Below are 26,274 nucleotides of genomic sequence, written 5' to 3'. Positions count from 1 at the left end.
CAAATGCTATTCTGTGATCCAGCTGATCCATGGTCTCTTTATCCATTCACCATTGAGTGACTACTCAAGCTAATGTCTTCACAGAACCTCTGGTATAATAGCCACTAACCTTGGATGGGAAACACTTAAGTTCATTAAGAACAAGTAGAACTAGGGGCTGTCAAGAGGGCTCAGTGAGTAAAGGTGCTTGCTGTCAAGCCTTGATGGATCTGAGTTTGATCTCCAGGACCCTTTGTAGTGGAAGGACAGAACTGACTCCCACAAGTTGTCCTATGACCTCTACATGCACACACACACACACACACACACACACACACACACACACACACACACGTAATAAAAATGTATATAAAATCTGAACAGTTTCTCAGTTATCTCATTGCATTTCAGATCCTTCAGAACAACCCTAATAGGACATTTCCACCATCACAAGAAGTTCTTGGGACAGCACTGCAGAATTTGGGCCACTCAAGAACTCCTAGCTGTGTGTGGCTACCCAAGGTTTCTCTTAGTTGTGGGATTGAAATGGCCAGTGAGGCTGGGGGAAGTTCCTGGCATCAGTCTACACAACTTGTTGGATTTTCCCCTTGCTGGTGCTAAAGTTGGTTTTCTTTATCTCTTAGTCTCTGATCTGGAGCAATGGCCTCGGGCCTGTGACGGGTCCTAAGGACTGTGTGTGGAATGTTTTTAATGGAGAAGGCTACCATCTGTTCATATCACGACTCAACCTAGGCCACAGCAGTTTCCCTCCAAAATGATGTTTCAGGGGTAGGGCGATGCCTTGTGCACCCTACAGGCAGACCCTGGAACGTTTCATCTGGCTAAGGAAGAATACTGGCCTGCAGACAGATGTTCAATTCTTTATCCTTAGTTCCTTCCAGTGGCCTGGTTTCTTCTTGTGTAGTATAAGGATAAGCAATTCCTTTGATTTTAGGCTTCCAAGGAGAGGGTGCACACTTGTGACAAAACTCTGGATTCTGTATTCTCTCTGCTAACCCTGGATCTGGGGGTCAGCAACCACCTATGTTTTGATCTTGCCTGGGTCCAGACCCTGCCATGACAAGCCGCTTTTGCCAGTGACTTAAATATAGTGCCGGGAGCCCCAAATGCCATGTTCCAGTCTTGGCTTGTACACTGACTCATGATATGACTCCGTGAAAGTCACTTCCCTTCTCCTCCCAATGGGTCATCAGAAGTAGAAGGATAATGGCCCTGAGTCACCCACCTCTCAAGAGGGAGTTAGTTACTTTAGGGCTGAAAGACAAAAGAACAACCCACTCTACATATGCTCTTTAGGAGAGACTCGCTTTCCTGTGACCTGGAAAAGGGCTCCACTGAGACCTGAAATCCTCTGGAATTATGCACTGCGGGATGTGGGCAGGAGCCTGCAGGCTGCTTTGGGTGGGGTGGGGGTGGGGAGCAGTTCAGAGCTGTCATCACATTCTGGGAAGTGTAGTCATCCCCAAAATTCTGAATCACTGCCTCTGAAGCTTTAATTCCTTGATCCTCTGGGTTCTGTGGAAAAGGGGTGCTACTCCTGCTAAGAGGGCAATGGAGGCTGGGCCTCTCCTCCAGGAAGTTGGGAGCCCTAGAGCCAAGGCCTGGCTGGCTTCTGTTGAATGAGTCTCTTCCAATGGCCCAGCTCTCCCAGGCCTTGGAGGCTGATAGGAAGTGCTTTCTGCTTGAGCGTGCTTCTCAACACCTGGCCCCAAGTCTGCTCTTCGGATGTGTGAGGTTGGTGTCAGTGTGGTACACCCCCAAGAACGTGAGGTAGGAGTACAGGCATCATGTCTGGTCCAAGTGTCCAGGCCAGAAGGGATCATGACCGAGAAGAAACTGTTGTCCATGGAGACGATGCGAAAGGCAGAGGAGCCTTATAGGCTGGGTCTCAGAGTACCTGGATCCCTATCCTGATTGCCATTGACCCTGTATCACTTTACAACCTTGATTGTCACTTAGCGTCTTCGTGATTACTGCGTCATATATAAAATGGACTTACCCTAAATGCTGACGATGACTATTGTGAGAAATAAGAATAAATTTCACAAAAATTAGCATGTATTACATTTTCTTGTAACGGGGTTTCTCTTTGTAGTTCTGACTAACCGGAAACTCTCTGTAGATCAGGCTGGCCTGAAACTCACTGCTGGGATTAAAGGTATGTCCCACCATAACCAACTAACTATTCATTTTAAAGTTAACAAATACCCCTTGTAGGAAATTGCTCACAATTTTACCATGTCTAAGTACAACCTTGTGATGGTACTATTAGGAGGTGTGACCTTGTTGGGGGAAGTGTGTCACTGAGGGGGAAAACTTTGAGGTTGCTTTTACTCTAGCTTCGCTCAGTGTGACACTCAGTCTACTTCCTGCTGTCTGTGTATCAACATGTAGCAGCTACTACTTCAGCACCATGTGGGTCTGCACACCGCCATGTCCCGCTATGGTGATAATGGACTGAACCTCTGAAACTATGAGCAAACCAATTAACTGTCTTCGTTTGTAAATGTTGCTGTGGCCGTGGTGTCTCTTCACAGTACCAGAAACCCTCTTCAAGTCTTTGTTACTTTCCTTCTAGATCATTCCCCCACACCTATTGTTCTTTCTACTAGATCTTGATATTCTTATTGTTTTATTTTCTCATTTCATATCACATGGTAACATTTACTCATGGAACTAATTGTTCCGAAGGAACTTGATTTAATGACTAATGTTCCATCATTTAAAGGTACTAAAAAATTATTTAGTACATTTCCAAGAGTATGCTGCTTATACGTTGCCCCAAAATATTTTATTGGTGTAAATAATGCTATGTTGAAAACCTTGTTATAAATCTTTTGTGTTCATTGCTCTTGCTTTGCAATAAATCCTTAGAGCTGAGCTTTTTGGGTCAGGGTACAAAGGTGATGTAGTTAAATACTTTAATATACACTGCTGTCCTAGAGCAGGACTCTGGTGAGAATCACAACACGTACCTGCTCATTCTCTATGAGTGTAAACCCCCATGGGCCTGCTGTAGTTGAGGCTTATTTGTGTATCTGAGGTAATTGCGGTCTTGATACCAAAGCAAGTAGTGAAAATATGGATTCTACTAGTGCAATAGAATTAGTGTCAACTTCCCTCTTCTATGCCAGAAAAACAAATCACTTATGATGAGAGAATTTTAGTGTGAGAGGTCAGGGACTGTAGGTAAAGCATTACTCCAATGGACAAAGGGCTGTAGCTGTAGCTCAAGGAAAGAGTGTGTGTAACATGTTTGAGGACCTGGGTTTGGTTCCTATCAGACATGCACGCTCGCGTGCGCGCGCGCGCGCGCGCACACACACACACACACACACACACGCATATATACATACAAATAACACACATACATATATTTTATATATATGTATACACGCACACACCAAACTCATTCAAAAAATGTTTGAAAATCTGAATTCCACTCAAAATCCTGTATAACTCGATGCTTTGTTCTCCTCCCCCTAACCACCTTTCCAGTACCTATGACCCTGTGCATGCTGGGAAAGCGCTCTACTACCTCTTTTTAGTTTCTGTTTTTGAGACAGGATCTCACTAAGTTGCCCAGGCTGTCTTTGAACTCACTATGTAGTGTAATCTAGTCTTCACCTTGGAATCCTTCTGCCTCAGCTTCCGAAGCATCTGGGATTGTAGGCCTGCGTCACCAAGCGCAATTTATATATTGTTACTAAGGTAAAAAAAATCACATTGTTTCCTAGACTTCAGTAGTCTTGTCTATAAAATGGAAGAAGGAAGGCACATTCTGAGACCTCCGTGGAATTGTGCACATACAAGGAATGGTGTGTGTAAGGGTTGGTCTCTGCTTTCTGTTAAGAATGGGAACCAGGTCTGCTGAGAGTAGGAGGAAACTGAAGAGGACAGAGATAATGAAGAAAAGAGACTGAGGTACTGAGAGTACAGAGGCTGAGGGGTTTGTCAGCAGCTTGCATCAAGAGTACTTTCTCACAGGTTTATCAGCCTGGCTCAGGCCAGCTCTGCCCAGGGAATCACTGGCAGACTCAGGTTACGGACGTCTCCCGAGGAGCAAGAGAGATATTGGGTGTCTTGGGATCAATCCTCACATCTGTCTTTCCTTCCAAATCGGAAACCAGCTCCTAGGCTGTGAGAAAGGGGAGAGGCTATCTGTAACCATGTGCTTACCCCCAAGGGTGTGGCCAACATGGGTCAAATAGGAACCTCTTTATGAATGGATGCTCCCTATCTGCAGGAATGTGCAGCACACCCTAGCCCTCTGTGACTAAAAACCAGTGTCATAAACAAAGTGTGCTATCGAGCTGCCCGAGAGGGCTAATCCCCTGGCTGGCTGCACTCAGCCTGGCAGCAATGGGAGCTGGCTTGCTGAAGCTTGATGATGGGGCAAGGGGGAAGCAGAGAAGGGATACCTACCACCGTGGGGACAGTGTCTGGTGGAGGCAGATCATCTCCCTCATTCTCTGGCCCTGGGCAAGATTCCTCCTTCACCAGCTAATGGGACTACATTAGCTATGTGACTGTCTGGTCTGTAGAGCCCATCCTTTGCCCACTGGACCAAAGGGACCACAAAGCACATCTAAGTGTGGAAATGGAAGAACAATACCCACCTGGAAGTTGTTAAGGAATAATTACTTAGAAAAAAAAGAATTCCTGGCATTTTCTGAGGCTGAATGTAAAATGACTCCAATATAGTCCCAGCTCTCCAAGCACCGAGAGCTCACGATATGGGACTTCCTGGTACCTTTGTGGCTGTCTACGTTTTTATGTTCTGGTTGACAGAACTTAAAAAAAACAATGCCCACTGAACAGTGTGAGCTGCTCCAGGCACTCTGTGTGGTGTGGTGCAGGCTAGGCTGCTGGAGGGACTTGATAAAAGGCAGAGGTTGGTGTGGGATGCAGTGAAGAGAGCAGGATGGATCGGGACCCAAGCCCTTGGAGGCTCGGAGGGCGGAGTGGAAGGACACACCTATCTTTAGCAGATGGGTACAGGGTGTGGTGGGCCAAGGCACAGGGGGGGGGGGGAGGCAGGCAAACTGGAGACAGCCTTGAGTTCCAGGCAGAGGGGTTTAGGTCCGACTGTGGTGGAGGAGATCTGGGAAAGTTTGAGGCACAGGCTTTGTTGACGATTCTAGCTGGATTCTAAATTCTTTCCTTCTGCCCTCAGTGGAACCTCAGCCATGACAGGCCCCAGTAGAGAGCTGAGCTGCAGAGCAAGCTCTAGAGTTTATGCAGGCTTCGGGTTGTTGTCAACCCCTGCCTTCCCCCAGAACGTTTTTAGATGTGCACCCTTCTCCTATATTCTCCCCTCCCCATTTAAGTTAGCAGACTGGGAGGACCAGAGCTGCAGACAGTGGGTGCATGCTCCCTGCTGGGCACTGGTGTGAACAAGACTCCAGAGCACAGCCTGGAAGAGCTGGATTAAAGGGGGGGGGGTTATGTCAAAAAGGTCAGCTAACTCTTTTCCTGGCAGCCTGAGCCTCCAACACTGAATAGGGTCTCCCAATCCTGGAAGTCTGGAGCTCTCAGTGGAAGTCTGAGGGCTCTGGGACCTGTCCCTTGAATACTCCTTTTAAAATTAAATGTGTGCATGTGCATGCATGTGTGCATGTGTGTGTGTCAGCGTGCATGCTTGCATGCACACACGCATGAGCATGTGTGTATCCTCACATGATGGGGACCAAATGGAGATCAGAGAACAGCTGCAGGAGCTGGTCCTCCCCTTCCACTATGTGGGGTCCATGATTCAAACTCAGGTTGCCAGGCTTGGTGGCAAGCGGGCCTCTCTGCTGAGCCATCACGCCATCCCACACTTATTCTGAGGGGAATCCAGGTGTTTCTGTCTAGGGTAGAACCAGAACTTCAGCCATGCTATTTGCAGCCACCTGGATACTCTGCAGCCTAGCATGAGCGCATGTATACACACACATACACACACACACACACACACACTCACTCACTCACACATGCACACACACTCACACATGCGCGCACACACGCACACACACAAAGATAAGGAGAAAGGCAGAGACCAGAAGGCCAGGGGTTATGACTCCTAACAGCACCATGGAAGAGACGGAGACAGGGAGGGCAATGGCTCCTGGGAAAACCCTCCCTCCCATATGGCTGTGAGAGTGAGCATTCTTCTGTCTGTGATTTCTAGTCTTAGGAGTCTAAACTGTGCTTGTCCCGGGGGAACACGGATGGCAGGAGCACCCTGTAAGCAATCCTCTCGGGCCGTGGGGCTCGGCAGTAGGTCGGTCTGTGACTCCAAGGCCTCTGACTGAGTCCTGCTGTCTGTCTTCTAGGTCCTCATTTCTGCATCAGCCACATCACTGGAAACCCTTCCTAGTGCCTGTTGCTCTCTCCAGCTCTTCACAGCTACACTGCGCCCCAGGAGCCCAGGCGTAGCATCTCCACCCTTCCCTGTCCCTCCCAGGAACAATTGCAGAAACCCTTCTTCACACAGCCAGGCTCTCTGTCTGTATGGGGTGATGAAGCCAGGAGAGGCAGGGGTTCCAACCGTTTGGGACAGGGAAGTTGGGAGACCCTCCAGGGCAAAGGAGCTGTTCAGTGAGCGCAGGGGCTGAGTGGAACATTCCATATTGAGGTCGAATGATTGTAGAGAATAGTGCTACAGTTTCCGTGGGGTCCGTATTGTCTCCGTTTCTTCGCCCAGGACTCAGTGGGGTTGCAGATGCTAAGTGGTACTCTTGGTTTGAATCCCTTCTTGTCATTACCCTAGTCCCTTGATAGGGACTAGTGGGCGTGGGGTAGGATGTCTGTCCTGGAGGGGACACACAAGCCAGGGTGTATTTGTCTGCCCATTCTAAGCGCCAAGGTTTGAAGTTCAATTACAAGAAGTTCTTCCCATTCTATACTTTTGGTTGTGAGCTAGCCTTTAACGGCTGAGCCATCTCTCCAGCCCAGCCTACAGCACCCGGTATTCCTGGGCGGTCTCCCATCCAAGTACTAACCAGGCCGGACCCTGCTTAGCTTCCGAGATCAGACGAGATTGGGCACGTTCAGGGTGGTATGGACATGGACGTGGACTCTTCCCATTCTAAAACCAGCTTCAGAAGGAACGGCGAAAGGTGCAGTGCAGATGTACATGTTGTTGATGCAGCAAACACGCTGGGACTAGAAATAAGTCCCTCCAAGAGCGAAGCCTGAAAGCTGCTGTAATCTGAAGCAGGCCACCTATGCTGTCCAGGAGGGGGTGGGGCTGCCCCACCTGAGCATCCTCAGGTCCCAGGAGGTCTTTCCAGGGAGGGGACACAATGGCATCACCAAACTCATCCACCTCCAGGTGTTGAGTTCAAGGAAGGAAGAGGCAATGAGAAGCCGAAATGTCACAGGATGTGGCTATGTGGAGGGCTTTCTATGGAATCTCTGGGGCCAGGGTTTCTTTTGCTTTGTTTTGTTTCTGGCTTTTTCAATTTCCTTAAGTTTTCAACAAAATATTTTTACAATCTGTTATGTATTACTGAAAAAAAAAAAGTACCTCAAGGTAATTTTTGGGAGCTCTCTCCACGCTCCCAGAATGCAGGTGCAACTCACTTGGGTGCTTCAGGTCTGGGGCTCAGCGTGGACACAGACAGTCACACTTGTCACCAGGGACCACAGTCCTCTGGACTGAAGGCCGCTTCCCGGATCATCTATGTAGTGTTGGCGAGCCTCGGGAGGACTGTTTCCAAGATTATTCCCATGAGCCTCTTCACTGTGCTCCCTTACAGCAAAATGACTAGCTTTCCCGGGACCACCACTCTAAGATGGAGGTCTGTCTTCTTCCATCTAACCCTGACATCTCAACAGCCCACATTCAGGAGAAGATTACACAAAGTACGGACATACAGGGTTATCAGAGGCTACCTCTACACCTCTCACCTTGGCTTCACAGTAAATCTGTGCTCTAGGCTGGACGAATCAGTCCGCAAGTGTATTGTTTTCCATTATTATAGCAAAATACCTGATGAGACTAGGTGTACTATAAAGTAATGAGGTTTACTTAGTTCACTGTTTTGTAAGCCAAGCTTACAAAGTAGCAAGATGCCAACTCTGGTGAGGACTTCCTGGCAGCATCCCATTATGGCAAAAAGATGTAAGAGCGGGAACACACACAAAGAGACAGGAAGTGGACCTCTGAACATCACTGTTCTGGGGATCAGATTTTCAACACAGAAGCCTTGGGGTGGGGTGGCACACCACAGTAAACAGGAAAAGGAGCTGCAGAGGGTCGAGGGGCTGAGCTCAGGACCACAGACATGCAAGCGTGGCACCTGGCTGCAGGTTAATAGTCTCTCTGCGATGTCTCAATGCAGACCAAGCCTACTGTCCTTTGATATTTGTAGTTGGGAGCTGTCGCTGACTTGAATACCAGGGGTTTTGATGCTGGCTGCCTTGCAGCTTGATGCTTTCTGGATGGTTCCAGATCCTCAGGAACAAGGCTTAGAACCATATGTCAAGGACTGCTTTATTATTATAGTCTTCTTGTTTGTTTGGTTTTGTTTGTTTTTCGAGACGGGGTTTCCCTGTGTGGCTTTGGAGCCTGTCCTGGAACTAGCTCTTATAGACCAGACTGGCCTTGAACTCATTGAGATCCGCCTGTCTCTGCCTCCCAGGTGCTGGGATTAAAGGCGTGTGCCACCACTGCCTGGCTTATTATAGTCCTTTGAGACAGGGTCCAGGCTGGCCTCCAACCCCCTATGCAGCCAAGGATGACCTCTAACTCATGATCCTCCTGCCTCCACCTCCCAAATGCTGAGATAATAAGTGTGTACCACCATGACTGGTCTCTTAACTTGTTTTTAAACAAATTTATTTATTTATTGACAATGTCTCACTGTGTAGCCCTGGCTGTCCTGGAACTTGCTTTGTAGACCAGCCTGGCCTCAGACTCACAGAGATCCACCTGCCTCTGCCTCTCAAGATCAAAGGTATGTACCACCATGCCCAGGGAAATGTCTTATTTCAAAAGTTTCAGATTTATAGATAAATTGCAAAGACAGTTCAAAGAGTTCCCATCTATCCTGACCTGCTTTTCTCTACCGTGAACATTTTACCTGAGCGTGGCCCGTTTGTTACAATTAACAAACTGGTACTGATATATCTGTGAACAAACACCTGCTCTTTATTCAGATTTCCCTAGTAGTCCTATGTAAAAACAAAACCAAAAGTGGACTCTATGTTTTTTATGGTTTGATGGTTTGGGTTTTTTTGGTGTTGTTTTGTTTTGTTTTTGTCTTTTTTGGTTTTGTTTGAGAAAGAACATGAAGTTGGGTGGATAAGGAGGTGGGGTGGATCTGGAAGGACTTGGAGGAGGGGAAGAATGTGATCAAAATATGTTGCATGAAAAAGGAAAAAAAAACAGTTCAGTCCTTCAGAGTTGGACTTATTAGTGTCTCCCTTTTATAGAAGGAGAAAGTGAGGCACAGAGAGCTTAAGTAACTTAGCAAAGATCACAGACCTGTGCAGAAGCAGAGTGTTTGCATGGTGCCCCAGGCAGCCCTCTTAACCACTGGGGCCTCCTCCTCTCTCCCACTCTGAGTGCTGCTTAGAGTGGGAGGGATGTGCACGTTGGCACCAACCCAGGAATGGGCCCAGATCAGACTCTAAGCTTACGGGAGTAGGAAGGGAATAAGAGCATGGCAGAGGCTGGCTGTGGGTTTGCGCCTCCCTCCTCCTCCTCCAACTCCATCCTCTGTGAAACTGCAGGACCGGGCTGATGACATTGGGTCTCTCCGGATGCCGACTTTCCCTATCTGTTCCACAGCCCTGTCCAGAGGATCTGACGGCTGCTCCCGGGAAACTGAGAAGGGAGATTTTCTTTGCCTGAGCACAGGGAGTCATCGGCTCTGTGGGGATGATCCTCCTGAGTCATTTGGCTTGCTAGCTGCTGTGGCAGGGAGAGCAACAGATCAGTCATTAGAGTGGATTGAATTAATCAGTCACCCGTCAAGCTAAGAATCCCCAGACTTTGGGCTCCAAGGACCCAACTCTTTTTTTTTGTTTGTTTTGTTTTTCGAGACAGGGTTTCTCTGTATTGTTTTAGAGGCTGTCCTGGAACTAGCTCTGTAGACCAGGCTGGCCTCGAACTCACAGAGATCCACCTGCCTCTGCCTCCCGAGTGCTGGGATTAAAGGCATGCGCCACCAACGCCCAACTCTTAAACGGCTTGAAGACTTAACAATCAAAGTCCCTGGATAAAGCATTCTGAACAACAGAGGGGTTTTTTTGTTGTTGTTGTTTTTGTTTGTTTTTTTCCCCGTAACATATATAAATTTTGCTCTTTAAGGTTTCGGGGAGCAGGTGGTTTCCTCTCAAAGTGGTGGTAAGATTCCAGAGATATCAGATGACTATCCAGGGCATCATGCAGAGGTGACTAGCACAGAATAGTACCCAATATAGCAGGGGCCATGGACTCTAGGGATGAGTAACAGAGCCAGCTAGTAGGGATGGGTGATGGAGCCAGCCCCTCCACAAAAGAAAGACTATTCGGAGGGTCAGTCTGCACTTTCCTGGGACACACACAGCTGTGCTAACTTCTCTAGCAAGAGGCTCCCATTTGGAATGTCTCAGGGACACACACAATAGAGACAGAGTGTGACTGGTCAGGGTGTTCCTTGGGTCCTTCTGTTTGTTTGGCGCACTTCCCCTGGTTCCCACTAGAAGGCACAGCATCAGAGGAGCAAGGCTTGATTTTGGTTTCAAATCCTTTGCTGTTAGAGTTTAAATTGGCCAAGTGATTCCCAGAGAGTTAAGAATAAGGAGGTACAGGGGTGTGATGTGATTGGGAATGACATGGGAATTCATACATGGGCATTCATACAAATGACAGACATTTATAACACACACACACACACACACACACACAGGCACGCACGCACGCACGCACTCACGCACGCACGCACACAGACTGGAGACGATTGTGCCCCACTGGGCTGGCTGACGGTCCACATACAGGCCAGGAAATGGGTTTTCCACATCTAGGAAACATTGATTGCATCTGAGGAGTCATCCTGTGGGCTTTCTCCTCTGGGTTTAGAGAGGAAGCGACCTACATTTGTAGACTGGAAACAGGTCCCTAAAGTAGGAGTGCAGTACATACGCCACTTTAGAGAGCTACTGTCCCTGACCTTGGTGCTGAGAAGTTGGTCCTGAGATCAGGGTACAGGAACACACCATTTCTGAGGTCTGAATCCGTGTGCAAAGGAGAACCAGAGCTGGAAACAGGTTAGAGGAGGTTAGGGTGCTGGGGTTTTAAAGAATTAATTTCTGACTTGTAGGAAAATGACTTATAAAGTCTGCTATTAAAACATGTAATTTGGAGACCAGTGAAATGGATCAGTGGGTAAGTCTGGCAACCTGGGTTTGGTCTCTGGAACCCTCACAAAGGTGGAAGAAGGGAAGCAGCCCTATAAGGTTGTTCTGTGACCTCCAGGTGCTCGCCATATCACATATACTCTACACACCACAATACAAAATGTAATTTTGACTCTAGTTGAATGGACACTTTTCTTGTTTTCACTCTGAGCCCTTTAACAGGCTCCCTGCCATTTTATGGCCCCTATGGCAGACGATAATCTATTCACGTGCTGGTGACTTATTTAAATTCTCACTTTTGCTGGTCTAGTACGGTCTCTCCTCCTCCTAACCCAGAGTGGCCTGTTTGTCTTGTGCCACTGATACTTCTTGTATAATTCCTAAATTACTTTAAAAGCAGAATCTAGGAGCCCTTTGCAATCCCTAGATAGCCCAAGTGGAGGGTCTATCATTTCATTGCTATTGCAAAGTAACCTGAGGCTGAACACTCTACAAAGAGGCTTCTTTTGTTTGTTTGTTTTTGTTTTTGTTACGAGTCAGGGTTTCTCTGTGTTGTTTTGGAGGCTGTCGGACCTGCCTGGCCTCGAATTCACAGAGATCCACCTGCCTCTGCCTCCCGAGTGCTGGGATTAAAGGCGTGTGCCACCACCGCCCGGCTACAAAGAGGTTTCTTTAGCTCGAAGTTTGAGGTTTCCAAGAACATAGCACCAGCATCTTTCTCAGTCCTGGTGAGACCCTTCAAGCTGTCACGGAATGGAAGGTGGCCTCATGGTCAGAACACATACAAGATAGAGAGATTACCTTTTGAACGTCCCTAACTTTTTCTCTCAGGAGCTACATTACTTGGGAACTACATCAATCTCTGCTTATGAAAGCATCTTCAATTACCTAATACCTCCCATTATACCCCTACCTTCTTTTTTGAGACAGGGTCACATTTTGAAATTTCAATCCTGTTACCTCAGCTTTGGATGGTCCTGGGATTATAAGCACGAGCCACCACGCTTGGTCTCGCTGTCTGACTGCATTGTAGCATTGCAGACCAAGTTTTCCCCATACAAACTTTGGGGACACCCTTGAGCTGTCTCTGGACCATAGAAAACACTCTGTTCACTGCCCTCCAAGGTACAGCTTTCCCCTCTGGCTCGGTAGGGATGCTTTCTTTGGGGAGAGAGAGAAGGCAAGCTGGGATGCTTGTCCTATTGTATTTTTTGTGGTTATTGTTGGTGAGGACAAGAAGCCAAGTAAGTAATTGAAATGAAACTATTTGGAGCTCTCTCTCTCTCTCTCTCTCTCTCTCTCTCTCTCTCTCTCTCTCTCTCTCTCTCTGTGTGTGTGTGTGTGTGTGTGTGTCTGTGTGTGTGTGTGTGTGTAAGTCATGGGATTATTTTCTCCCTAAGGCTTTTCATCCCCCAGAGCAAACAGAGCTGAGGAAGCTTGCATATCTAGGAAGTGTTTCCTACCCACCCCCCTCTTTCTTTGAGACAAGGTTACAAGAGATCCTCCTGCCTCTGCCTCCCAAGTGCTGGGATTGAAGGTATGGACTTGCACACCCAGCTATACTTTTTCTCTTTCTAAAAAGATTTTTTTAAAAAAAGAATTTTAACTATACAAAAAGCACTTAATATCGAATCATTAGAAATAGAGGTTGGAGAGATGGCTCAATGGTTCTTCCATAGGACCCGGGTTCAATTTTCAGCATCAGCAGAATGGTTTTCAACCATAATTCCTGTTTCAGAGGATGTGTTGCCCTCTTCTGGCCACCAAAGGCATAGCATACATATGGTACATAGCCATACACATAGAGACAAAACACTCAGACACAAAATGAAAAATAATAATAAAATGTTTTCAAAAGTTTATGGGAAACACTTTCTATGACAATAGCTGCGTCTTTATGCCAGCATTTAAAAGGTCACATGGTGTTCCATTGTATGAACACACGCGTAACTTCTCACTTGTTTGTGTCTAGAAATTCGGTTTATTTTCCTTGTTTTTGTCACGCTGGTTGTACTCCTAAGTAAAGCCCTTTGCCCATATTGCGCCTGGAGGGTGACTTCCAGGGTGGGATTGCAGGCACTAAAGACTTGCACATGCTAGCCTTTGATGTCTGCTGCTCAGCTGCACTTGAGAAAAGCTGTCAACGTAAGCTACCCCAGCAGCCTGTGGCTGCTAATTCCCTACCAGCGTTCTTCTTCACGTTTACAAGTCTGCTGTACAAATTCCCTTTGATTATCACTCAGGTTGACTGTACTCATGTCTCTGTCTCGTCTCTGCCCAGTTTGCTACTGAAGGATCTCTCTGTCTCATTGTCATTTGGCAAATTTCCTGATATGCCAGGGCTGTTAACCTTTATTTTGAAGAACGCTGCATATACTTTCAGCTTATTGTTTGCCCTCAGTTTTGTGACGTTCTGTAGCAGTGAGGATTTATATAAATTTCTTGTAGTAAACAGTTCGGTGTTCCCTTTTGATCTGCGTTTAGAAAGACTTTACTGTCCTTGTGTTACGCAAACATACAACAAAACGTTCCGGTGTTTTATTTAACATTTAAATCTTTTAGCCACCCACAATTCATCTGATGCTCTATAGGTATGGCATCTCAAACATTAACTTGTTATTTCTGTCTGGTTGTTGGATACCCATTCTTGCCTTAGTGTGAAATGTTGCTTAACATCCTATGTGTGTGCATTATATGACATTTATGTAAGTTCTGGAGCCCTTAGTGAAGCTTCGGTGAAACATCTCAGTTGTCTATAGGTTTTGTGTTATTTTCTGCCGCCTGCACCACACTCTTTTTCTAATGCCATGCCACTACGCTACTCTGGTTGGCCTTGAACTGGCCTCAGGAGGCCCCTCCTTCTCAGTCTCTCATGCATCTAAGACTATTCGATTTCTCTCTCTCTCTCTCTCTCTCTCTCTCTCTCTCTCTCTCTCTCTCTCTCTCTCTCTCTGCATTGCTGTGACTGGAACCCAAGGTCTCGTACATGCCAGGCGGGTGCTCTACCACCAAGCTGCAAATATACCTCTAACAAACTTCTCTTCATCAATATTTTTCTTGGCTATTTTCTTAAGTTTACTCCCCCAGATGACTGTGAGATTCCTTATACTCTTGTGGCTTTCCCAGAATGGAGTTAGCTTAGGGAGATTTATCTTAGTACTTCATGCTCTTTTTCACATCTATTTATTCTCCTGGTTTACTTTTATTTATTAATTTAGTGTGTGTGTGTGTGTGTGTGTGTGTGTGTGTGTGTGTGTGTGTGCGCGCACATGTGTGGGTACACATGCAATGATATGGGCCATTTCTCTCCTTCCACCACGTGGGTCTCAAGGACAAAGCCATTTCTATCTCAGTCATTCATGTCTTTCTGTTTGTCTCCCTTAACATATTGCAGGCATATAGTTTTCTATTGATAGTGACTACACATTTCATACTGACTTTATTTCTACCCTCTGTTCCTATTGATAGTTTTAATAGCCACTACATTTTCATTAGATCTTTAATTGTCTGTTGTTCACATACATATCAGCTTTGGGGACATTTATGTTTCATTTTGTAACCAAGAACAAAATGCTGTTTTCTGGGTTTTTTTGGTGGTGTTTTTTTTTTTCCTTCCTCTGTGGGTTTGTGCCAAAGGCATGTTTGACCTAATTTGAGGCCATTCAATATCCTTCTGGGTTTGGGCCATGGCTCCTCCCTGTCATTGCCTGTCATTGTAACAAGGAGTTTGGAGAAAGAATGACACCTCTGCCAGCTCTTTGTCAGCTGCTTCCAGAGGACAGACATGTTGTGGATCAAACTAAGTTCCACCTTGTTCCCTACCTCAAGCGCTGCTGCTTAGGTGACAGGGGAGGGACCTGCCACCCGGTGAAAAATGAGGCAGGCAGGGCCATTGCAGAGGAGGCAGGGCATTCAGATGAAATGCCTTAAGGAAGCATTGGGAGCCTTTAAAAGCCATCAGGTTGCCCTCCCATTATTTGGGCAGGGCTAAGTAGCCCCACCACCACCCCATGCAAAAGAAACTCAAGTTGGGCAGACAGACTCCTGCATGGTGGTCCCTTCTGAAAACAGTGGGGGTTGATGAACTCTCAGATCTTGCAGGGAAAATGACAAGAAAGGAAGAAGAGCTGCTTATGGGGATTGGGCTCAGTGTCAAGTCTAAAGCAAGTCAGGGTACTGCTAAGTGGGACTCACCATCGGGCTTTACACATTCGACTCTGACTGCATGTAAAGATTAGCACCGCTGCCTGTCCCTGAGTTCTAGCACTTGGGGAATGTCCCAAGCGTGAACACCCTCTCCTCCTCCCCCTCCCCATTGCTCTCTGCTGCAGCTGCTTCCCCCCTTCTTTGCTTTCTAATCTTTCCCGTGCAGGCTGCATGCTTGAAATCAGATGGCCCAGAGAGAAGACCAGTCATGGAAAGGCATGGCTGGATAGAAGAATGGGCATAGAATGCTATTGTAGTAGAACCTGCATGTTGTGGTGCCTGGCTCTGGTGCCCGTCCAGTGGCTGTGGGGGTATTTCTCTGAGCTTGCTAGTCTTATGAAGGTCACCGCCTGGAGTTTTATTGACATGACTTCAAAGGTCCCACCATGTGCCCAGATCTTACCCAATACCCAACCCATGGGTTTCCTCTGTCCCCTCTCTTTTATCACTAAACCAAGTGGACATCCACGTTGTTTTTGAAGTCTTCCATAGAAGGGAACACCACAGCATTGATTGGTGTTTTATTCCCATGTTTCGGAGCATCGTGTTCCAGAACGTTCTATTTTATAGCTGGCCTACTCTTCTTGCAATATAAAGCTATTATCTTCTGGCATGAACTAGAGGTTGTGGAGAACAGTAAGACACCTCTTTTTGTATAGCCCTTCAGGAAAGCACATTAAGATTGCCTTTGAACTTTTGCCAGCACAATTAGGTTAAAAATAATACTTGTAAAGTGAGGGGTACAGTGCCTGGCACATAGTAAAGAAAAGATTGCTTTTATATTATTATTTCTTGGTTGTGGTAGTACACATGTACTGCAATATCACTTAACTTCATATGTTGACTCAAGGTATAGAACTGTTCAAAAGTGGGTAAGAAAGGCCTACAATATTCCCCTTATTCTTCTCATTTAAGAGAACATGCAGTGTCAATCAAAGATTATCTGGGGTGACTAGAGATGCACTACTAACCTCCAAAATCTCTCAAGGGGAGAGTTGTATCTTGTCCCCTTTTAAAGAGCCTAGTGCCTACCTACTATCACTATTTTGTAAAGGTAAGCAGAAAAAGAGGGATACACTGGTGTGGCATCTCCACATTGGATGGGATGAAGATCCCTGCGTGGACGTTGACTCTATAGCATCTCTGCTAGTCAGTGGCCTTTCTGGGGTGCACCTGTTGCCCAGTAGCCATCTCCTCTCAAAAACTGCAGAGGGTCCATTTTTTTTTTTTGGTTTTTCGAGACAGGGTTTCTCTGTACTGCTTTGGAGACTGTCCTGGAACTCTCTCTGTAGACCAGGCTGGTCTCCAACTCACAGAGATCCACCTGCCTCTGCCTCCCAAGTGCTGGGATTAAAGAAGTGCACCACCAACGCCTGATCAGAGGGTCCATTCTAAGTGTGCTCTTCCATGAAGACAGACTTTCTCTCTCTTTACTCTCCTCATCTTCTGCTTTTCCCTTTGAGTTGCCCTAATGAATTTAGGCATTCCATATGCAGCTTATCCACCTGGAATAAGCCCCGGCCCCAAGTTCATGTGTTAGAAACTGAGTCCTGATGTAACAGTGTAAGACTCTCAGAGGTGATTAGTCCTTCCTGATGTGTTCCCAGGCAAGTTCTGCCTCCTCTCACCTCCGAAGTTCTCTCACACTTCTGCCCTCCGCCAATAGGACGGCATGGAGGTACGTGCACCAGTAGCATACAGGATCCTCCTCGGTCTCAGGCTGCCTGTGTTCCGAAGCTATAGGAAATCAGCATCTGCTCCTCATAAGTGACCGGCTTCTGCCATTCTGTGACAGCAGCATAAAATGGTCTAAGACAGTCCTGCGGACCTTAAGACGAAGGTCATTCCCTCCTTCCTCCTGCCAAAGCTAGAACTTGCCTCTAGAACACTATAGGAAACAGCTTCAGGGCCCAAATCTTGGAAGGTTTAAATTAGAGCCAGTGTTTCCCAGTATGGCATAAGAGAAAGCCTATTTCTTGAGTCAGAAGAATATGGCATGGTCTCTGAACCTCAGCACCAGCCATTCCCCCTATTCGGTGCCTCTTTCTAGGTCACTTGCCGGTCTCTTTGGGCAATGCAGTCAGTGTTCAAGGGTGTAGGCTTGAAGCTTGTCCACCTGGAATTGTGTCTTGGTCCTGCTGGTTAAAATTTCCCTGATTCCACTTGCTCGTTTGCAAAGTGGTGTTAATACCTGCTACCTCTGAGGGGTTTAAATTAGTTGGCTCGTGCATGCAGCACTTGCATGTAATAAACAGTAAATATTGGCTATCGTTACAGTTATCGCCAGTACTAGAACTGTGGCTGTGCTTGCTCCTGCTATAAAAATTTTATAGAAATTTCTGTCTCAGCTCTCCTATGACCCCCTGTGTTCTTGTCTGTGCTCGGTGTTCTTGTCTGTCACTCAGCAGGCTCGGGAAAGGGTCCTTTCTCATCCATTTTGCTACGTGGTGCAGGCCATGGATATTTTGGCTTCCTTACTTTGGCGGGCTTGGGGCAAGTCATTTCCACTTCGGAGTGTTTTCATGTGCAAGGCAAGAATAATAGCATGTACCTCTCTGGGTTTTTGTGAATGTTAAGGGAAATGACACACACACAGCTCTGTGTGTGTGTGTGTGTGTGTGAGAGAGAGAGAGAGAGAGAGAGAGAGAGAGAGAGAGAGAGACCTTATCTAGCTAGACCAACCCCTGTAACTTATTCCCCTCATGACAGCCACACTGCCTTGCATAGCAAGTGCTTCTGAGTTAGACGGAGGCATGGGCACTGAAAGAGTAAACGAACTGGGTTACCTATGACTTAGACTGTGCATTGTATCACGTTTCACATGAATAAGCTATGTTTTCCTCCCACACAACTGTGCATCCTTATGGGCTAGAGTCACACCCTTGAACATGACACCCTTTCTAACCTCAAAGCTGCTGAGCCTCGATCCACACTCACTGCTTGAGAGCTACCACATCCTCTGCCCCCAAATTTCCACCAGGTGGCAGGGCATCGCCTACCTGTCCCTGAGAGCGTCTTCTGCACCTCATTCTTCCGCCACCAGGTGGAGCTGCAGGCTATATTTCAGATCCTGCTCAGTTCCCCTGGAAACACAGGCTCTTCTGGCTGAAGCTGACAAGAGAGCCCCCGCAATTCTCAGTTTCCCCCACCTGAGAGCACTTGGTGCCTCTGCTGCCCTGCGTCAGTGATAAAGTTCGGTTTTGGTGGCCCTGCGGGCTGCGATCCATGTAGCCGGGCAAATAATTGCAGTATAGCTCTTCAGAATGGTGTCCAGATAGCCTAAGAGCTGGAGGCTCTGGAAGTCTCCCAGTGTGGATGGCTGATTGGTGCTCAGCCCTCCTACCCTTCCAGGGTCCTGCCTTTCCAAACTCCAACTGTTGCTGCCCCTCCTGATGCCCCCTTCAGCAGGCACCTGCAATGTTCCTCACTCCACGGGATCAAGCCAGTTCAGGGAATCCTGGCAGAGGAGCACAAAATTCTACTTCCTTTGGCCTCTTCTCAGCAGGAATTATATTCACATTCTGGACCACTCCAACACAGGGCTCTCTCAACTCAGAGCCCCCCAACACACAAAGTCAGAGTCTGTCTGTCCCTCCATCGGTCCATCTGCCCCTCACCCCTTTTAGCATTGAGGGTCTCCTTTGTTCATTGACCCCCTGGTTAGCACTCCCAAGCTCCCTTCTTTCTGTAATCTCCCTTAGCTGTTGCTTCCACACCCTTTCTTCTAATCTGATGGATATGTAATTCAGAAGTCCCCATTAGCAGATAGTGGGCGGGCCAGACAGTCAACTTCCAGTGCTTACTAGCAAGACAGAAGCCATTCCCTGTGAGGCCTCAGGGTTAACACAACCTTTTCCCCTGGGGCAGAGCCCTGGAAGGGGCCTGAGTGATCATGGAGTCCCATTATCTTGGGTTTCCGGTGTCAAGAGATCAGGGCCCAGACTGAAGAAATTTCCAAAGCTGGCTAAGTCATACCACTCCTCAGGACTCATCTCAGGGACTTCCTCTCCTGGGAAGGCTTCCTGGTCCCTAAGCCTGGGCAGGTCCTCTGCCCATGTCTCTCTGGTAGTGCTGGTTGTTAGCGTTTCCTGAAATCTTTTCTCAAAGGGGCATCGTGAAGGAAGGGGCCGTGTTGGCCTATTTTATGACAGTGTCCTCAGTTCCCTGTGATGTAATTGGCTAACAGCAGACTCGCAGGTTGTGGAATGAGAAGAAGGTAGGTCCAGGGGGTTTCTCTTGAAGAACTTCCTGCCCTCTCTCATCTGGACTGTCTAGGTCTTCAGGTCCGTCGCTCCTTCTGTGTTTGTAGGCAGTGGAGTGCAGCCTGCATGGATTCGGTGGGCAGGGGCCATTCATTCCTCAACAAGCAAATGTTACCAGGTCATTCATACGTGCCAAAGACTATGGCGGCCCTGGAAATACAGGAGTAAATAAAAGGGACTTGGTCCCTAAATTCATGGTGCTTGTAGGTGGACATTTGGAATAAATGAGCAAGGAGATCCAGATGTTGCACACCTTGTGCTCTAGAATCGGCTGCTGTAGAGTGAGTCACACAGCTTGTCTCCCATCCCTCTCCGCTGGTGGTCAGCTCACCTCCTTCCTGCACACTGAGCCCCCCTCATTCAATGTGTCTGTCCGGGTTTACATTATTCTGACCTCAGCCAAGGTGGTACCCTGAGCCTTTGCTTGTTATGACACCGCCTGTGTCTAGGGTGAAGGGATCACCTCCCTGATCAGGAAAGGTCTGGATGGAGACAGCTCTTTTGCTTTTCTGTACCAGTGAAAGCCTTCAGAGGGGCCAGGAGTCATCCACAGACACCGCAAAGTCCTTCTGTCTGGGATTCTGGCTAGGCAAATCTTCAGTCCCAGATCCCACATTGGGCCTCAGAGGGTCTGGTAGGAAGTGGCCAGCAAGCCACCTGGAACTGTCACTGCCATCGTTGTCCTGTAGGACTGCGTTACTCTGCCCCTTGGCCTGGTCTGAGGCTGAAGAATGCCAGCCCCCGGCTGCATCGGGAGTTCTGCCTTCTGCTCCTGGCAGCTGCTGCCTTCATGGAAAACCTGTGTCTTGTGTTAGGAGGCCTTGATGTGGAGGGAACTGGTGCTGGTGACTTTATGCAGGAGCTCTGTCCCATGAAAGCCTGGGGCGTATGCTGCCTATTTTCCCTCCCCCCTTCAGAGGGAAGCATGTGCTTCCTGTGAGCAGGGCAGGTGGAGGTTGTGGTGTGGCCCCCCGGTTGGGAAGCGTATAGGGGCCAGCTTACCTTTGGGAGGTTAACATAGCAATGGCAGTGTTCCTGCCCCTGGGGAGGTGCTGATGTGGCTACTGCCACCAGCTATCCCTGCAGAGTCCCTGTGCATCAAGGCACCTTTGCTACCCCTTCACCTGGGACTGGATACCAGCAGCAGGTTAAAGGCTCCTGGTGGCCTAAGGCCAGCCTGCAACTCTACTCTTTCCCAGGGCAACACAGTGGTGTCTCCTGACAGCTGACATAAACCATTCCTCTTGGCACAGCGTGGCTTCTTTTGACTCAGGGATAAATGGGCTGTGCTTCAGAACAGGGTCCACAGGAAGAGTTGAGAAAGGCCTCCCTGCTTCTGGACTAGACAAGACTCGCCGATTCACTGATGCCAGAAAATGGGTGGAGCTGGGTGCTCAGAAGTAGCTCCCCTACCCCGTGAGCCTGGAGACCCTTCTATTCAGGACTTTAATATCAGCATCCTTTGTTTTGGGGCCTGTTCGTCGATGCTTATTCCCAGAGCCCTAGTATCCCAACCCCCGCCCCAGGCTTGCATGTGACAGTGTTTGTGCCTTGGGAAAAGGGCATGTTTACGGCCCTTTTTGGAAATGTGCGATTTGAGTGCATGTGCTTGTGATTATGTGTCTGAACTTCAGGGAGCTTGTGTCCTGGAGGTCTCTGCGAATAAGAGCGGGCTGCAACGCCTGCTTATGACTGTCTGCGGTGTCAATGTGGGGACCTTCATGTGCGTGTGTGTATGCATGCGTGTGTATGTGTGTGTGTATGCGTGTGTGTGTGTGTGTGTGTGTGTGTGTGTGTGTGCCTGTGTGTGTGCATCTGTGTTTCTGCGTATGACCACTCTCTCCGGAGCTAACTCTCTATGCTAGAGGAAGGTGCACACCAGAGCCCGAATTAGGAGGTTGTATCATCACCTCCCACATCTTCCCTTGCCCTACTTTTCCTCTCATGCTTCCTTATTTTCCCAGCCTAGCCTTGACCTGGAGGTATATGAAGAAAAGAGGACCCTAAAAAGGCTTTCTGACCAATGATCCTGCCAAATTTGGGGGACTGGGCTTGTCCGAGAATCAGAGAAGTGATCATCTGGGAAGGTCAGAGAAGTGCCAGCTCCAGAGGCAGATACCCACCCACCCCCATTTTTTTCCTGTTTTTTTTTCTTCCCCTTCTGGCTTAGAGATTAGGAGAAAAGAGAACAGCCAGAAAAGTGACTGGGCTGAACAAAGACAAGCTGCTGGACTGGGCAAGCCCCTTGCAATCAAGTACTCTCTCTCTCTCTCTCTCCCCCTCTCCCTCTCTCTAACTTGGTTAGGCACCATGGGGGGGTGGAGCAGCGGAACATTCAGGGCCACTAGGCCTAGGGAGAAGGCAATACGGTATGAGCAGGTAAGAGAATGGGCTCTACAGTGAGGCTGTGCAGACTGAGCTCCCACCTGCTGGTGGTATTTACCCGCCAGACTACACCTCTTGGAGGCTCTTTCTCCTGCCTGGGACCTACAAGGTGGTTGTAAGGACCAGATAAGAGAAAATGCATACAAAGCATTTGGCTCAGGGCCTGGCACATGGTGTGCAGAAACCATGCCTGGAGTGTGCAGGACTCGGTTCTTTTCCTTCATGGAGACCATAGGAATGACGATAAGCAGGCATTCCAGGGGAATGAGCCTCAGCTGTCTGCAGAATCTACCCTCTTCACCAAAAGAACCCAGCAACGATGCCAGTCTGGTTGACAGGGGATTCCCGAGAGGCTAATACCTGCACTGTGTGTGTGCTTGGAGTAGATGTGAACTTTGTGTGCGGGAGGTTACCCAAGCATAGAAGAGACCTATGTTTTACAGTAAGAATTTGGCCCATCAATAGTATCTCCAAGCTGACCTGGACAGTGGCTACAATGTCTGCTTGGCTAAGTGAAGGTGGTGGTGTTCGGGGTCCCTATTGGATCTGCTTTGCTTGCCTCAAAAATCTCATGGTTTGTGTGTGTGTGTGTGTGTGTGTGCGCGCGCGCGCGCGCTCGCGTGCACGCACGCACACACGCGCAGTATGTTTTAGTTTGGTTTTTGTTGTTGTTTTGGGCTCTGTTTTGTTCTGTTCTGTTTTTGTCTGCCCTGCACAAAATACCTGGTAGATATGCAGTGCCTGCTCTGGAGGGGCAGGACCTGGAGATAAAGAAACAGCCAAGAATGGTTCTGAAGGAGAGTCAAGAGGTGGCAGCCAAAGTAACCTCAAGGTACATCCGGGGTGTTCCTAGGACTCCAGCTTCCTAGGAACCCAGAAAGCTGTGTACTTAAACTACACAAGGAGGCATTCTGGCAAGATCAGAATTCAATAAATATTTGACATTAGTAAAAAAAAAAAAAGCAGCAAGGAGGGGAAGGAAGGAGAGAAAATAAAATAAGAAAAGACAAAAGAGAGGGACCACAGTGGGAGGAAGGCTTCCCTGCCTTGGCTGAACATAGTCAGAACCCATCCGGCCAGAGGTGGAGCAGGTGACCTCATGAGGGCCCCTCCACGCCTGGGCGTCTGGAATACTCCAGCAGCTTGGCTGCTGACTTACACTAAGTCTTAGGCAGATGACTAAGCACTAATGAGCCTCAGTTTCCCTCTCTGTTCAACAGAGTTGCTTACATCGCTGAGGAAGAGGCTCTACCCTGAACTTCTGGGAGCTCCTGACTTCCGGGTTTCACCTCCCCTCCTGCCAAGGGCCTCCACCTCTGCTCGGGCATGGTGTGGCCATTACTCCCAGCCTCTAACGCTCAGTGGCAGCTGATCCCTGGGATGCCAAGTTCTCGGTTCTTCCATTTCTTGCTCCTATTATCTCCCTTTCTAGAATGTTCTCCCCAGGCTTCTCCAAGGGAACCACACTCAGTCCCATGACATTTCCTGGCCAAGCCCCTCTCTGGGTGGAAGTTTGATTTTTTTTCTCCCTCCTTCCCATCACCGAGTGTCTGTCTCCACGACCGTTTTTTTGTTGTTGTTGTTGTTGTTGTTTTGTTTTTTTACTTCCTATGCTTCCTTTGACTGTCCCCAACTCCCCAGCTTAGGCACTCAGTGCCTGCCACAGGTTCCATCTCAGGGGCCTCACAACATTGGTGGGAGAAAGGACTAATAGAGCCTGAATTTGGGAACCTGAGGGTTGGGGGGTGGATATGCTAAGGGTCAAGAGAGAGTTCTCGGAGCCCCCAAGAAAGCCACCATTGCGAAGGACATAGTTCACTGACACAGTGTGCTTTTAGCTTAGCATTTGTGAGACTGTAGATGAGAGACATACCTTCCACAATACATCTTACCACCTACCCCTACTAGGAAAGAAAACGAGAGCACTTGGTAGGGAGGAGAATACTTCGAGAAGCCAAGAGGCATTTGAGTAGGGCTGCCTTGGTTGATGTCATGCAGGATCTAAGATGAATTAGTTTGTGGTGTCCAAAGCCGGTACCAAAGACAGGACAGACACCACTTAGTCCTGGTCTGGCATGAGCTGCCAAGGAAAGAACTCTTCTCTTGGCGCCTGAGGACAGCCTGGAATCAAGCACACTTTGCTTTGACAGCCCTCCTTCTGCCTACTTTCCCACGAGGGCACAGGGGTCTCCATACTTCTTCTCGTTGTACAGAGAAAGGATGGCCTAGCAAGCCTTCTGAAGTGGGGCTCGTTTGTGAAAGCCTCCCTTCCCTGCTCAGCCAGGGGAGGAGGGACCTGCAGCCTCTGACCAAATGTGGCGGTCATAAAGGGGTCCAACCCCATGCTGGTCAGCCCCTTTTGTTGCTGTCCTTAGACTGAGAGGGAGGGAGGGCCTGGCTTTGGGGACTATTTCCCCCCCCTCTGGTCTTGATGGCCTAAGACAAGTTTGCCACAGGCTTGATCATCCTCTGGGGTGGCGTGCCACACAGCAGGGCTGGAGTCTGAGTCCTAATGGGAGGCAGGGTAGGCATGAGGCAAGAGGTATAGAACATGGACACTGCGCAGTAGTGGACCTTCAAAGGAAAAGGAAGTTGCTGGAGCCTAGGCCGTGGTGGATGCACTCTTGTGGGGTTGCAGAGCAGGCGAGGGCACCATTAGGCCCTTCTCCCTTCTCCCAGTTCACACCCTCACTCCCCAGACCAGGCCTAGAACCGTAAACAGCCTGAGTCAGAGCTAGGCCTCACTTATGAGTGAGCTCGTTCTGTCATTAGCGGTAATAGCAGCATCTTGTCTGGCTGCCGGTACCTTTCATCCGGGCCCCTCAAAGAGCTTAAAGGAGCAGCCAAGGTTCTATTATCTTCCTATTACTAATGGAGAAATCAAGCCCCAGACGAGCTCAGCAACATTTTCAGGGCTCTTGGAGGAGGCCGCGAAAGGCTAGGAATGGATGTGCCAACGAGGATCTGGGGCCACCTGACATCTCCTGTGTCCCTGACGATGCCGCTTGCAAGGAGAAACTCAAGCCCAGAACTGGGGTTGAGACGTTCTGTCTAACTCAGAAGGTCAGACCTGGGCTCGTAGGCGGCCACTTGCTTATTCTTTCTTCCCTAAGTCACCAATACTGCACAATAACGGCGGTAACCTCTGCTCCAGTTTACTATGGGGGTCAGAGATATGCACAGTACTTACGGAGGAAGAAACTGAGTTCGGTGAGAGAGTTCAGATCCAAACACAGATTCAAGTCCAGATTCAATGGCCGTTTTTTGTTTGTTTGTTACAGGCTTCCATTTCAGCTATTCTGATGCCATTGTCTGTCCTGTTTTGAGGGAGGGTCTCAATATGTACCCCAGGCTGCTCTCAACTCAGCTTCCTGAGTGCTGAGATTAAGGCTCTCACACTGTGCCTGGCCAGTAGTGTAGTGTTGCTGTTTTGAACCAAACCCAGTACAGACTCTTTGCACTGTAGACAGAGCTCCCTTTCACCCTGTCTCTCTCCCTTGTCGGAGTTGATTTGAGGACTGAGGTCCCGGAAGCCATGGCCCTAACCTTGGTCATCATGGCAGAACTTCATGATGAGGCATAGCTTCGGATACTTTGGAGCCTGGGACATGGCTTGGGGTACAGCATATCCAGTACCAAACACCTTCACTCCATAGCAGCTGCCCTGGAGGACCTGGGAGAGGGGATAGCATGGCAAATGTGCTCCTTGGGCTCTGACATCTGTTTGTCTCTTTTGTCTGAGTCCTCTTTTTCTCTCCCACAATGCCCAGAGCCCCCGTCGACACAACACACATGCATTGCTAGGGTTGGAGGTGACAGTCTGATAGGAGCCAGGCCAGGGATCTGGTTGTGCTCCCATCTCTCTGGTGCTCAGCTCTGTGCCTGGTTCCTGCCCCCTGGATGCCTAAACAGAGCATCTTCCGGGTCCATCGTGAGCAGGGACGGGAGCAGATAGCCAGAAATAGTGCAAACTGACCAGAGCAAGGCCAGCGGCCATTCTTGTAACAGGCTTCTATTCCAGCTATTTGTAACTTTCAACAAAGTTCATGGTTTGGAGATTATTATTTTTGGTCATTTTTTCCATATTTGG

At 48.4% G+C, this 26,274-nt stretch overlaps 1 protein-coding gene and 1 pseudogene across 1 annotated transcript in view; one reads left to right on the top strand and one right to left on the bottom strand.

The window, feature by feature from the left end:
* The window catches only part of Nrg2 (neuregulin 2), a 208,742-nt gene that overhangs the window by 77,323 nt on the left and 105,145 nt on the right, over nucleotides 1-26,274 (top strand).
* Nucleotides 6,938-7,056, bottom strand: LOC121144396 (annotated as a pseudogene).

Source organism: Mesocricetus auratus, unplaced genomic scaffold (assembly GCF_017639785.1).
Source record: "Mesocricetus auratus isolate SY011 unplaced genomic scaffold, BCM_Maur_2.0 Super-Scaffold_100015, whole genome shotgun sequence".
NCBI lineage: Eukaryota > Metazoa > Chordata > Mammalia > Rodentia > Cricetidae > Mesocricetus > Mesocricetus auratus.
This window is presented reverse-complemented; position numbering and strand designations above follow the sequence as displayed.